We start from the raw sequence: 12,979 nt of genomic DNA, 5'->3' as shown, positions 1-12,979 counted from the left end.
TCCAATATTTCCATTGGATTTCCTCACGGATTTTCTCTCGCAGTTTCAGAGTTCCTCCTTAGATATTCTTAACATTTCCTCTCGAGATTACTCTTTTTTTTTTGTAGAGTGACCAGGTGGAGCTGCAGGACAGTTAATAGCAAAGCCTGGACCCTTTCCCAACTTTCCCCTACTAGAAGCAATACTCACGATGGACTAGACGATGTCGTCAACTTGAGCAAAGTGTGTAGTAATGTGTATTGGGTCGTAGTAGTTTTTAAACTTTCTTAAGGAATCGACTGTTGATCTTATGTTTTGAGGTTATGGCTTTCAGTCTTGGAAGAAAAACTCAAAAACGGATTGTTAAGTCTTCAATCCGTTTTTGAGTTTTTCTTCCAAGACTGAAAGCCATAACCTCAAAACATAGTTTTTAAAAATACTGTGTTTCAACTATTCCCATCGCACTAGTGCTTTGACCGAATGGAAGCTCCAACGATAAATTGATTTGTAGTTATTTCAATAATCGAAAATTTCCGTGGTCACTGGACAACAATTACAGAGAAAAAAGGCTGTCTATGTTAACGCCTTCAAAGCACTATTCCTGGGAAATATTACAAAGAAGATAAAAAAAATGTAATAGCTAGTTTTTGAAGATTTGATATTTCTGAAAATTATTCGGAGACAGCTACCAGAGCTATCGTTTTTAGCCGATATGGGCAACTAGTGTTTCTGACAGCTTCTCCAAATAACAATCAAATAATATCCTAAGTTATTTTATAATACATTCTGAAAATTATTCCAAGCTGATTACCAATAGTGTCAATAACCGATGTTGGTCATTGACAGCACCAACATCATCCCCAATTAACTTTTAAAGAAACATGTAACTAAATTCCTGCTTTTTTTGATCAGTGTTACAATATCGCCTAGGATATAAAAACAAAAAAGTTCAGTCAGCTGATCTAAAAATGATAAAGATTATTTGTCATCGCTACAAAAGCTATAAAAATGAGAAATACAAATGGGTAACTCTCGCTGAGACCGTCCCACTATTTACACCATGTCTTTAAAAATGTTTAAGGTGGAGATTCTCTGAAAGTCCTCCTCAAAAAAGTAACAAAAATGCATTTTGTTAATCAATTTGATGGACCCCCCGTTAGTTAGAGCCACAACCATTATTCCGGACCCCTCGATTTTGATCAACTGTTGGCTCATTTAAACCGTTATAACTCAAAAGTTTCTCCAAAAACCACCTCATAACAAAATGTTGTTGAAAAGAGGAAAGATAGAGCTACTATTTACGGTTATAAAAACATGGGTCGGCCATATTGATTTTGGCCGCCATCTTGGATTTTTATACCAAAACTGTTTTTTCACCATGTTGGCAACCACCGATTTTCAAAATCTTTGCGTCAATCGAAAGCGGGGACATTTTTACACAACATATCAAAAATTTAGAGATGTATCTTTTTCCTATCTAAAGTTATCTGCACTTTTGTTAATCATGACACGTTTTCTTCATACATTTCCTTACGCACTGGCAACGACACCCAACAGCATCAAAGTTGGCGCCTGCTTGTATACACAACGGCACCTGCAGCCAAATTAGGGAAAATTGGAGGTTCGTTCCCGTTTTTGACTGTTTCTCAATGATGCGGACATTGCCTTTTAAAGTTGTTTGGTGTTTTGAAAAGCTTAAACCTTCAGCTTTCCATTAGTGGGTTCAGATTTCAAATAATTGTTCGTAAACACTGTGAAATAACGCTGCATTTATGTAAACAACCGGCACCTGGCCCAGTGCGCTAAAGTGTCATGATTTACAAAAGTGCAGAGAACTTTTGAAAGGAAAAAGATACATCTCTAAATTTTTGATATGTTGCGTAAAAATGTCCCTGCTTTCGATTGACGCAAAAATTTTGAAAATCGGTGGTTGCCAACATGGTGAAAAAACAGTTTTGGTATAAAAATCCAAGATGGCGGCCAAAATCAATATGGCCGACCCAACTTTTTATTACTGTAAATAGTAGCCCTATCTTTCCTCTTTTCAACAACATTTTGTTATGAGGTGGTTTTTGGAGAAACTTTTGAGTTATAACGGTTTAAATGAGCCAACAATTGATCAAAATCGAGGGGTCCGCAAAAATGGTTGTGGCTCTAACTAACGGGGGGTCCATCAAATTGATAAACCAAATGCATTTTTCTTACTTTTTTGGAGGGGACTTTCAGAAAATCGCCACCTTAAACATTTTTAAAGACATGGTGTAAATAGTGGGACGGTCTCAGCGAGAGTTACCCAAATATAAACCCATTTCTAAAATTAACAGTTAAATCTTTACCTAATTTTTTCATTATTTTCTAATGGTAAAGCATTGTCCAGTTAGAATCCGGACGCAAAGGATAATTTATTGTGATGCTCTCAATGATCATAATCATATTTTTTTTACAGCAGTCTGATCATAAACAAGTCCTCTACTGATGGTGAAAATTTCATCGATTTTCTTGCTACGAGTGAAAAGTTATTTCAGATTAAAGACAAGTGAAGGAAAAACATCTTGCACAAACACGCTGAAAATTAAGCGTGGTCAGGTACGACAGTCGCGAAAAATGTTAATGTCTCCATAACCATTATGTGTGATGTGCACAGATGTTGTTAACCATGCCATGAGGAAGTGCCCAAGGAAGATTGAAGTTTATGTTCATGGATAAATCTGCTTGGAATTCCAAGATTTGCCAGGAAGTTCGAGCTCTGGACATCGTTTTCTCACATCACGATTTTGACACCAAATGTGTACAAAGATGATAACCTCAAGAATCGCGTGCTGCTTTTCAAAAATGCACACAAGGGATCTGTAGAGGTTTGAGCTAATTTGGTGAGCTATCACGACAGCCTGAGATGTGTAGTGGTGTCATCACTGTTGGATAGTGTTTATTAACGAAAAAACACTCAAATTTCGCTTCTTTGGAATTCACTGAATAGCCCTTAATTTCGCAAGAAGAGAAATATTTGGCAAAGTTTCTTTGGAATCCTAATCAGATTGGTAGAGGGTCTCAGGACTCTACAGAGATGACCTGATTGTTAATCAAATCCGCCGAAGGGGTTGATGTTAAAATTTACTACCATTGTGCAGATTTTTAAGGAAGTAATCACGGAAAAAATGAGAAAATGTATTAAAAATTAAATTAAATAATTTTAATGATATTTTTCCATGAAACTACAGTAAATTATCTTTGTTTTGAGGGCTTCACCTTTTCTGTTTGTTATTCCACCTCTGAGATATAAGTGATTATCTGCGTCCGGATTCTAACTGGACAATGCTTTAATTAATTTAATTGTTCACATAGCCTAATCTGTAAGACTGTAAGTCAACTTATCCTAGCGTCCCCTGTCCTGTGTACTTTCGAATTCAAGTGATGAATGATGAGTGTAACGCAGATACCTCCCCTACTCACTCTTGCGTTACGTTAAATTTAACAATTATTGTTAGATTTGTTTTATTCGTTGGTTTTGATTGGTTTTTCTCGGTGATATTGAACTGCAACTAAATCTGGTTTAACGTTTCAACCTACTTTTTTATTTTTTCGGTCATCTTCAGAAAAAATCCGCCGCCCGTCCGTTTTCCCAGACGGTACTCTTCATTCTGTAAGAATTCTGTAAGAATGAAGAGTACCGCGGGCGGGCGGCGGATTTTTTCTGAAGATGACCGAAAAAATAAAAAAAAAAGTAGGTTGAAACATTAATAATATTTAATTCTAACCAGAGTTATTTCAAATTGTTTCATAGAATTCTCGAAGAATGCAATCATAAAAATCTTCAGAACGTCGATTTTCAGCAATTTCAAAAATTTCAGAACCAATCAGATTGGTTCAGAAAACCAATCAGATTGATTTCTCACTATACACACAGTCAACAAAACCAATGATTTTATTTACGAGATTCTATTAAATTTTACCACAAAATTCAACCAACTAGCTGTACCCGGCAAACTTTGTTTTGCCTACCTACTGCGTTTTTTGACGTTTCAAGTATCTATCCAAGACCAAGTCCCCGGTCAAAATGTATGGAAGGTCGATTTTCAAAAACTCTCAGTTTTTCCATGTTTTTTGCCTCATAAACCTTCCTTGGGTGAAAACTAACAGAACAAAACTAAGACGACCAAAATCGGACCTTCCGTTCGCTAGTTATGAGCGGTCCCACGTATGCCACTGCATTTTTATATATATAGATGTTTATTCAAAATTTCCGGAAGACGGCTTTTTGCAAATTTCACAAAAAGCAGCTATGAGAATCAGCAAGAAACCGTAACAATTATTTCAGAGATCTTGCCAAGCCTCAGTGTTTTTTTTTTAACCTCATTACTCTATAAGTTCCGTCTAAAATTTCAATTCTATCCAACATTTCAGCCAAAATCAGAAATGACTTCAAGAGGTTGACTAAGAAATTCAGAAGAGGTTCTTCTCTGTTTTCGCAAATTGAGTGTTCAATGCAGTGCAACCTATCTAGCACTCCAAGCTAGGGACTATTAAAATTATTTTTTCTCAATCACAAAAATCATAACTCCAATTTGAAAATGTTCGATCAAACGATAAAAAAACGATCAAATCTGACTATACATGTCAATGGTTGCTACTCCGTGATTGATCTGAGCCGGTATCAATTGCACTGAGATCCAAATGAATAAGGGCTGGGACACTCCACTTATTCTCAAAGTGCAATTCTAGCAGCTCATACATTTTGGATCAATAACGGCGCCGGTCACGTCCTTATAGTCAGTTGGGAAGGGAAAGGAATGTGTGTGCTGGTTGTTGCTACTAAAGACCGAGATCACCTCTGCATCCCCACAACCAGCACGAACTGGGGTATTTGTTAGACGGAAAAGATGGGAGATCTGGGAGTCACCGTCGGTGATGCGATCCATGGATAGGGGGTTCATAACTCCAATTTGAAAATGTTCTTTTTTTTTTTTGATTGTGTAGAGTTTCTTGTTTAAAAATGTTATGCAAGTGCATTTGAAAACCATTTGCGCAAAATCCACGCCAAAATTAGCAAAAACGCGCGAAATCCGCGCGAAACGCAAAAACCGCGAAAAACGCAAAATCCGCGCCACTTGTAACAGCACTGCACAGCACTGGCCGGGATAGATAACGCGCAGGTACTCACGACAGCATCCACAGAAAGTTGATCGGTTTCGCCTTTTTTGTCTTTTTTTAGTCGTTCTCCTCCCCATCCGCTTACCGACGCTCTAAAAATAGATTTCCGAACTGCCGCAGCTGCTGCCGTCACCAACACAATCACATACCGAGTTTGTTAGTGGCAAAAGTGCAGTCGTTTGAATCAATCCATTATTTCATGCTGAAAATACCATATCTCTGCTTGTTTTGACAAACTGTCAAAAAATCGACAAATGAACATATTTGTATTATCAAACAATAGAACAGTTCAGTTTAAACTAGAAATCAGTTTGCCGCTATAGTAAACTGAAAAATCGGTTGATTTGAACTAGCATTTAATTGTGTTTACTTTTTTTTTCTGCGTGTGGATCCAATTCATGAGCATGAGCAGCATGAGCATAGATGACCGCACAATTCGTAGTTGCTACTCCGTGATTGACCAGAGCAATCAAAATTGCACAGGGAACCAATGAATAGGGCTTGGGACTAGCTTACTATTCTCAATGTACACAGTTTGAGAGCTCTCAACTTTAATAGGGTTAATAACGGCGCTGGCCACGTCCTTACGGTCATCGAGGATAGGAGGGAATGTTAGTAAGACAAACGTTGTTATAAAGACCGCGAATCGCTGCATCTCCACGTTTGTCTCAGGAAGGATTTTTTCTTAGTAAGGTAAGGTACATTGCCAGTCCGGGAGTCATCTATGGTTGGTGATATGATTTGACAATGGATCAATATACATAAACCGCCGTTAGTAACCGATAACTTTTCGACGCAAAAACTAGCCAAAAAGAAAATGCTATCGCGCGTCTCCATTCCACAAGGGAGCAGAAACCTTTAGTCTATTCCACACAGAAATATACTGAACGCGATTCACTTGTAAGCGGCCGGATTTTTTTCTCGACCGGCGAGCCCGAACTAACACTTTTCACTCTTTTGTGTAAGTGCAAAAAATGAAAGAAAATATTTATAATCAACTAAAAGTGTATTGGGAACTAGCTCCGACGGGAAGCGAAAAATTCGGAACCGACTCGATCCACCGAACACTAAATTCAACCGCGTCGGTTTTATTCTTTCTCGTTCACACTGCAGCGCGATGGGAAGCGAAAAAAAAATCTTGTCTGCGTGTGGATCCAATTCATTCTATATATTCGAATATCCAAAAATATTGTTTGGATCTATAGTAGACTGTCCCAAAAAAAATCAATGTTCGAAAAGTCAAGGTGCTCAACCCTTAATTGAAAGATATGCATATTTGAAGCATTTTTGTAGAACATTTCGATTTTCTAAAAAATCATTTAGAGGTTCCGCTAGGGCGATTTTTGAAAAATGGCCTTTTTTCATGAAAAGTCTCAAAAAAATCTTTTTTTCGTAATATTTTTTCAACTTCTGAATTTTTTCAATTTTTTTTTGTATTCTATGGACCTCTAGGCATTCTTGAAGGGGATAGTTTTTGGAATATTGTATTTATTTTGACGACAGAAATCTTTTTGTGTCGATAAAAAAAACTATTTTTTGAGAATTTTTCATCTAAATTTGAGAAAAGAATACATGCACGATTTTTTATTTTCAATTTTGAAAGTTTTATCTGATAGTACTATTTGCATGCGTAATTTCTCTAAAAAAAGATTTAAAATATCTTGTCTAGAAGCTGAGATATTAGGAACTTAGTAAATGGGCAATTTTTCAATTTTTTGCAAAACTTTGTATATTTGGAATATTGTAAGGTCTTTGTGACACTCCAATGTTCGTGTATTAAAAGAACAGATTTCCTTGTTGGATGATCAAGCTAGTTTAAATATGGATATTTTATTCTGGGCTGGTTGGCAGTAGATTCATGAATTGCTTTCTGAATAACTACAACAATAACGGGTATTATGGTTACTAGTAGCAACGCATTTAGTTCGAGATTACGTCGTGGAATTCCCGACTACTGCGCCCTTTTTTTCTGAAATAGGAACGAACGACCATTCCATGCAGAGATTCTATAATATTGATAAAATCAATATAAAAACATAGTTAATTCATGATTTTTACTGGAAACTTGAACTTAAAATATTATAGACAAAATTAAGTTTTTGTAGAAATACGCAAATTTCTGAATCTCATAAATTGCAGCATCAATATTTGTTTGTTTTTCTTAATATCTGTGTAATTTCTCAATCAAATGTAATTGCAAATAATTTGGATAGAATATGTACATATGTAATTTTAGTAAATGGTCATTTTTTTTTCAAATTTTTGCAAAACTTTGTATAATTGGAGTATTGTAAGGTCTTTGTGATACTCCAATGTTCGTATATTAAAAAAAAAGTTTAAAAAACAGCTTTCCTTGTTGGATGGTCAAGCTAGTTTACACATGGGTCTTTTAATCTGGGGTGTTTGGCAGTAGATCCATGAAGAGCTTTTATCTGAATAACTACAACAATGACGGGAATCGTGGTTACTGGTAGCAACGCATAAATTTCGATATTATGTCGTGGAATTCTCGACTATTACACCCCTTTTCTGAAGTAGTAAAAGCCATTTCATGCAGAGGTAACATAATAGTGATGAAATCTTTAAAAAATAATTAAGTTAAGTCAAGACTGATTTTAAAAAAACTTAGAAAATAATAGACAATAATAGGCTTTTGGGGAAATACGCGATCTTATGATTCCTAAGCGTCATGATTTTTTGGCTTAACTATGGTTTTTTTTTTATTTTATCAATATTATATAATCTGCATGGAATGGTCGTTCCTATTTCAGAAAAAAGGGGCGCAGTAGTCGGGAATTCCACGACGTAATCTCGAACTACATGCGTTGCTACCAGTAACCACGATTCCCGTCATTGTTGTAGTTATTCAGATAAAAGCTCTTCATGGATCTACTGCCGATCACCCCAGATTAAAAGATCCATGTTTAAACTAGCTAGACCATCCAACAAGGACAGCTGTTTTTCTACTTTTTTTTTAAATACGAACATTGCAGTGTCACAAAGGCCTTACAATATTCCAAATATACAAAGTTTTTCAAAAATTTGAAAAATTGTCCATTTACTAAAATCCTAATATTTCAGCTTCTAGACAAGATATTTCAAATCTTTTTTTAGAGAAATGACGCATACAAATAGTATTATCAGATAAAACTGTCAAAATAAAAAATAAAAAATCGTGCATGTGTTTCTCAAATTTAGATGAAAAATTCTCAAAAAATATTCCTTTTATTAACATAAAAACGGTTCTGCCGTCAATATAAATACAATAATTCAAAAACTTATCCTCTTCAAAAATGCCTAGAGGTCCATAGAATAATACAAAAATATTGAAAAAATTCAGTAATTGAAAAAATATTACGAAAAAAAGATTTTTTTGAGACTTTTCATGAAAAAATGCCTTTTTTCAAAAATCGCCCTAGCGGAACCTCTAAATATTTTTTTAGAAAATCGAAATGTTCTACAAAAATGCTTCAAATATGCATATCTTTCAATTAAGGGTTGAGCACCTTGACTTTTCGAACATCGATTTTTTTTGGGACAGTCTAATCTATAGTCATGAAACATAGTGTTGCTTGTCGTTGGTAAAAAGTGTAAAATTAAATAAAACTCATATTTTTTGTTGGTTCACTTCTATTCCAAATCTTTTGATATTAATAGGAAGCTGAATATAGTTATTAAATACATTAAATTTTATGTAACGAGTTGCAAATTTTATGATTTTTACAGCACGAGTCGAATAAATATGACGAGTGCCTAAAAAACTTAGTTTTGCAACGAGTTACACATAACATTTTTTGTAATGAGAAAAAAATAATTTCTATAATATGATCATTTCCATCAGTATTATCATGCTTCCTGATGGTTGAACGGGATCACCCACGTGTTCCATCAATGCCCAAAATCGCATATTTTGTCCTGTAAATTGAGGTATAGCTGAAAATTCTGACGTGCTGGAGCAAATCCCAGATTCGGATTCAGCGGCCCAAAATCTGTCAGAGACACATAAGTTTGCTCTTGAGACAGACCAAAAGTAAATTTTTGTTACGCTGTGTAATGCAACTGCGTTTATAGGGAGGAAGAGTAGACTGTAGTGACACTTAAACGGCAAGTATAAATTTTCGCACAATAAAAAAAAACAAATATGGGCCATTTTTTTAAGAAAAATATAACTATTTTTTTTCTCAACTTATACTTAATATATAAGATACTAGCTGGCCCGACAATTTTTGTCTTGCCCATTTGCGGTGGTTTGACATCTATTAACCTTCTTCGGGCATTAAAAAAAGTTACGAATAATGCATTGGGGTGATTATGACCCAGAAAATCAAACTCTTATAGAATGATGATTTTTTCACCAACTCAAATGACCAGTGTCTTATTTGATAGATAATTTCGTCGAGAATGTGTTGATATGTTGAAACAGTGGTTCCGGGAACATTGGCCACCGGGAATCTGCTACACAGGGCACCAAGTCGGATATGTGGAAGCTTTCGCGTAGAAAACCAATTTAGTTCGAGAACCATTCACTGCGTCTATGAACACTTTCTTAGAAGCTTCCAGTTCAGTCTAAACGTCGTATATCTCGCGTTCTGAACATCTTAGAAAGATACTGTCTTGGGAAAAGTTACTCAGCAGACTGAGAGTTTTCTTATAGAAACCAATTTAGTACGAGAATCACTCACTATGTGGCGCTAGTGCTTTTGGGAGCTTCCAGATCAGTCATATATCTCGTGTTCTGAACCACTTAGAAGGATACTGTCTTCGGTAAACTCGGTTATTCAGAAGACTATGAGCTTTTGCATAGAAAACAACTTAGTTCAAGAATCACTCACTACGTGGCGCTAGTGTTCTTAGGAGCTTTCAGTTTAGTCTTAACGTCATATATCTCGCGTTCTGGACCACTTAGAAAGATACTGCCTCAGTCAAATTTGCTCATAGGACTAAAAACTTTCGCATAAAAACAATCTAGTTTGAGAATCACTCACTACACGGCGCTTGTATTGCTAGAAGCTTCCAGTATAGCCATAACGTCGTTAATTGGACCACTTAGAACAGTGGTGCTCAAACCGCGGCCCGCGGGCCGCATGCGGCCCTCGAAGCTATTGAATGCGGTCCCCAGAGTGCTTTGGAAAAAAGTTGATGCTGAAGACATAATATTGAATGCTATGTCTTATAAACATATTTGTCTATATCATTTGCGATAACATCAATTTTTAGTTACAATATGAAAACTGTGTAATAATTTTCAATGATTTAAAAAATAATTCCCAGGTTCCTATAAATCTTTACTGTAGATAACTTAGTTTGTTTTTATAATTTTCAACACATTTGGCCTAACCGAGATTAGATTGAAAACAATATTGTAAACGATGTAGAAATCAAACATATGGTATGTGGGGGCAAGATGGGTCAGGGGGCAAGATGGGTCAGTACCGTTTTCAATCGCACAATATATGTTTTGAATCTTTCAATAATTTTCCCAGATGAACGACGGGGATACACAAAAAAGTGATATATTGCTTTGAAAATTCTATACGTTCCTCGCACAGAAAAAAAAACAAAATATTTTTTCGTTATACTCCTTATGCTATACATTCCATATAACTACGTGTATTGTGTAGACGGGGCAAGATGGGTCACCCTAATTTTTCGGTATGTTTGCATAGTTTTTGAAAATGTTTTATTTTTCATGGAAAGGCTATTCTGTGACCTACATTATTGAAGCGATGAGAGCACTGAAAATTTGAGAACATATTTTTTAAATTTTCCTTAAAAAAATATTGGTTTTCAAAGTCCGTTTATGGCTACCCGAACAAAAATCTTCTAGTTCTGAGAATAATCTACCGATATGTTTCAACACTTTCTTCATGTAATCTGTACGTCTATGAAGCTTAGATGTATAGAGAAAAACTAGAAGATATAGTATTTTTTGTTGGAGGAAAATCGAGTTTTCTTATAGCTGACCCATCTTGCCCCCGTTAAAATGAGGTGGGGCAAGATGGGTTATGTTTTGAAAATTGTTTGTCAAGAAGCAGGTTTCAAACTTTATTACCTTTTTATACTTTTATATCATAGCTGACTAGTGTATCTGAGAGTCGTGGTAGAATACAGAGAAATGCGATTTATATTCAGAAAATTATAGGGATCCATTTCTTAGGTGACCCATCCTGCCCCCACTTACCATACTAAATATTAGGGATGAACTACAAGTTTATGCAAATATTTTGATCTACCTATATGTTTGTAACACGAAATTGGCACCGATAAGTGTTAAATATTAGTTTCTCTTGTAGTTTGATGCTATTTTTTAAGTTGTTTGGTAAATAACGACGCCAAATGGGGAATCATTCACTTCCACGAATGAATTTCACTCAACTACAAGAATCTTACAAATGGATTGAATTCTTGAAGTTCAACACGTACGTCCTTACTGACAGATACGTCCTTCAACAGGACGTCCTTAGTGATCAAACTAAGAGATATACAAAATTAACGTATTTAAGTGCAAGAAGTCGAAAATGTTCAAATATGTATGATTTTTTTTTTAAACTGCCTTGGTCCTTATACGATTATTCGATGGTCCTTATATGATTATATATTGATTTTTACTTTGCGGTCCGCGGCTTAGGAGAAAAACCTCAATTTGGCCCGCGGTATGCTTCAACCACTGACTCAGAAGGGCGTTTTGGACCACTTAGAAGGATACGACAAAGTTGCCCATATGATTAAAGGCTTCCACATAGATAATAGTTTAGTTCAAGAATTACTCACTACGTGGCACCAGTGCTTTTGGAAGCTTTTACTTTAATTCAAACGTTCTGGGCCATCTAGGTGGATGCTGTCTTTGGCAAAGTTACTCAGAAGACTGAAAGCTTTCAGATGGAAAACAAACTGGATTCACTCACTGCATGGCGCTAGTGATCTTAACCACTTAGAAGTTTACTGTTGTTGATAAAGTTGCTCAGTTCACAAAGAAAACAATTTAGTTCAAGCTACTCACTACGTGGCGCTAGTGTTCTTGGGGGCATCCAGTTTGGTTTAAACGTCGTATATCTCGCGATCTGGCCCACTTAGAGGATAAGTTTTTAGCAAAGTTGCTCATAATAGTGAAAACTTTCACATTGAAATCATTTTAGTTCGAGATTCTCTCATTACCTGGATTTTTTATTATTTTAATATTTTTCAGACACGAATGCCACTACCAAACGTGGTAAAGTGTCTTTAATAAATAATAATAATAATAATAATAAATTTTGCGAAACTGTAGAATTTACCATTACGAAATCACAACTAAAAACATATTTACCTCAAATCGTAATTAGAAATAAAATTTGCAAACAGTTCTAGTTTTAAGTTAAATTTGTATTGAAACGGTCTACTTATGATCTACTACATGATATAAATAAATTACCCACAGACAGCAGTTCTTCATAAACCTATACCACGAGCCACTAAGTTGTGGTTGTGTGGTAGCGTACACTACAGTAAGCATGTTCAGTTTGCATTGTAAAATGTAATCTAACAATCTGTTATCCTATCCGCCAGGAATTTTGTAATTCAACGAATAAATTACAGAATCAAACACACCCAACAAACGCTGTCCGATTCCATTGCTAACAAAAGAATTGCAATCGGTTGAAAAAAAAAAACGGCCGAGATATGCCTTGTCAATGTTGGATTTCTGACTTTTTTTTTGGTAGTTCGCGGGAGTTTTCACTGCTTCTATTCAAAGTATTATTTTTTGGGTGAAAAATATCAGTGAATATTTAAAATCATAGACATAAACATCCCCTGCAAATTGAATTCTATACATATAAGGAGTATGATTTGCGAAAAAAAATATACACAATGA

The sequence above is a fragment of the Aedes albopictus genome, chromosome 1 (assembly GCF_035046485.1).
Source record: "Aedes albopictus strain Foshan chromosome 1, AalbF5, whole genome shotgun sequence".
Classification (NCBI taxonomy): domain Eukaryota; kingdom Metazoa; phylum Arthropoda; class Insecta; order Diptera; family Culicidae; genus Aedes; species Aedes albopictus.
This window is presented reverse-complemented; position numbering follows the sequence as displayed.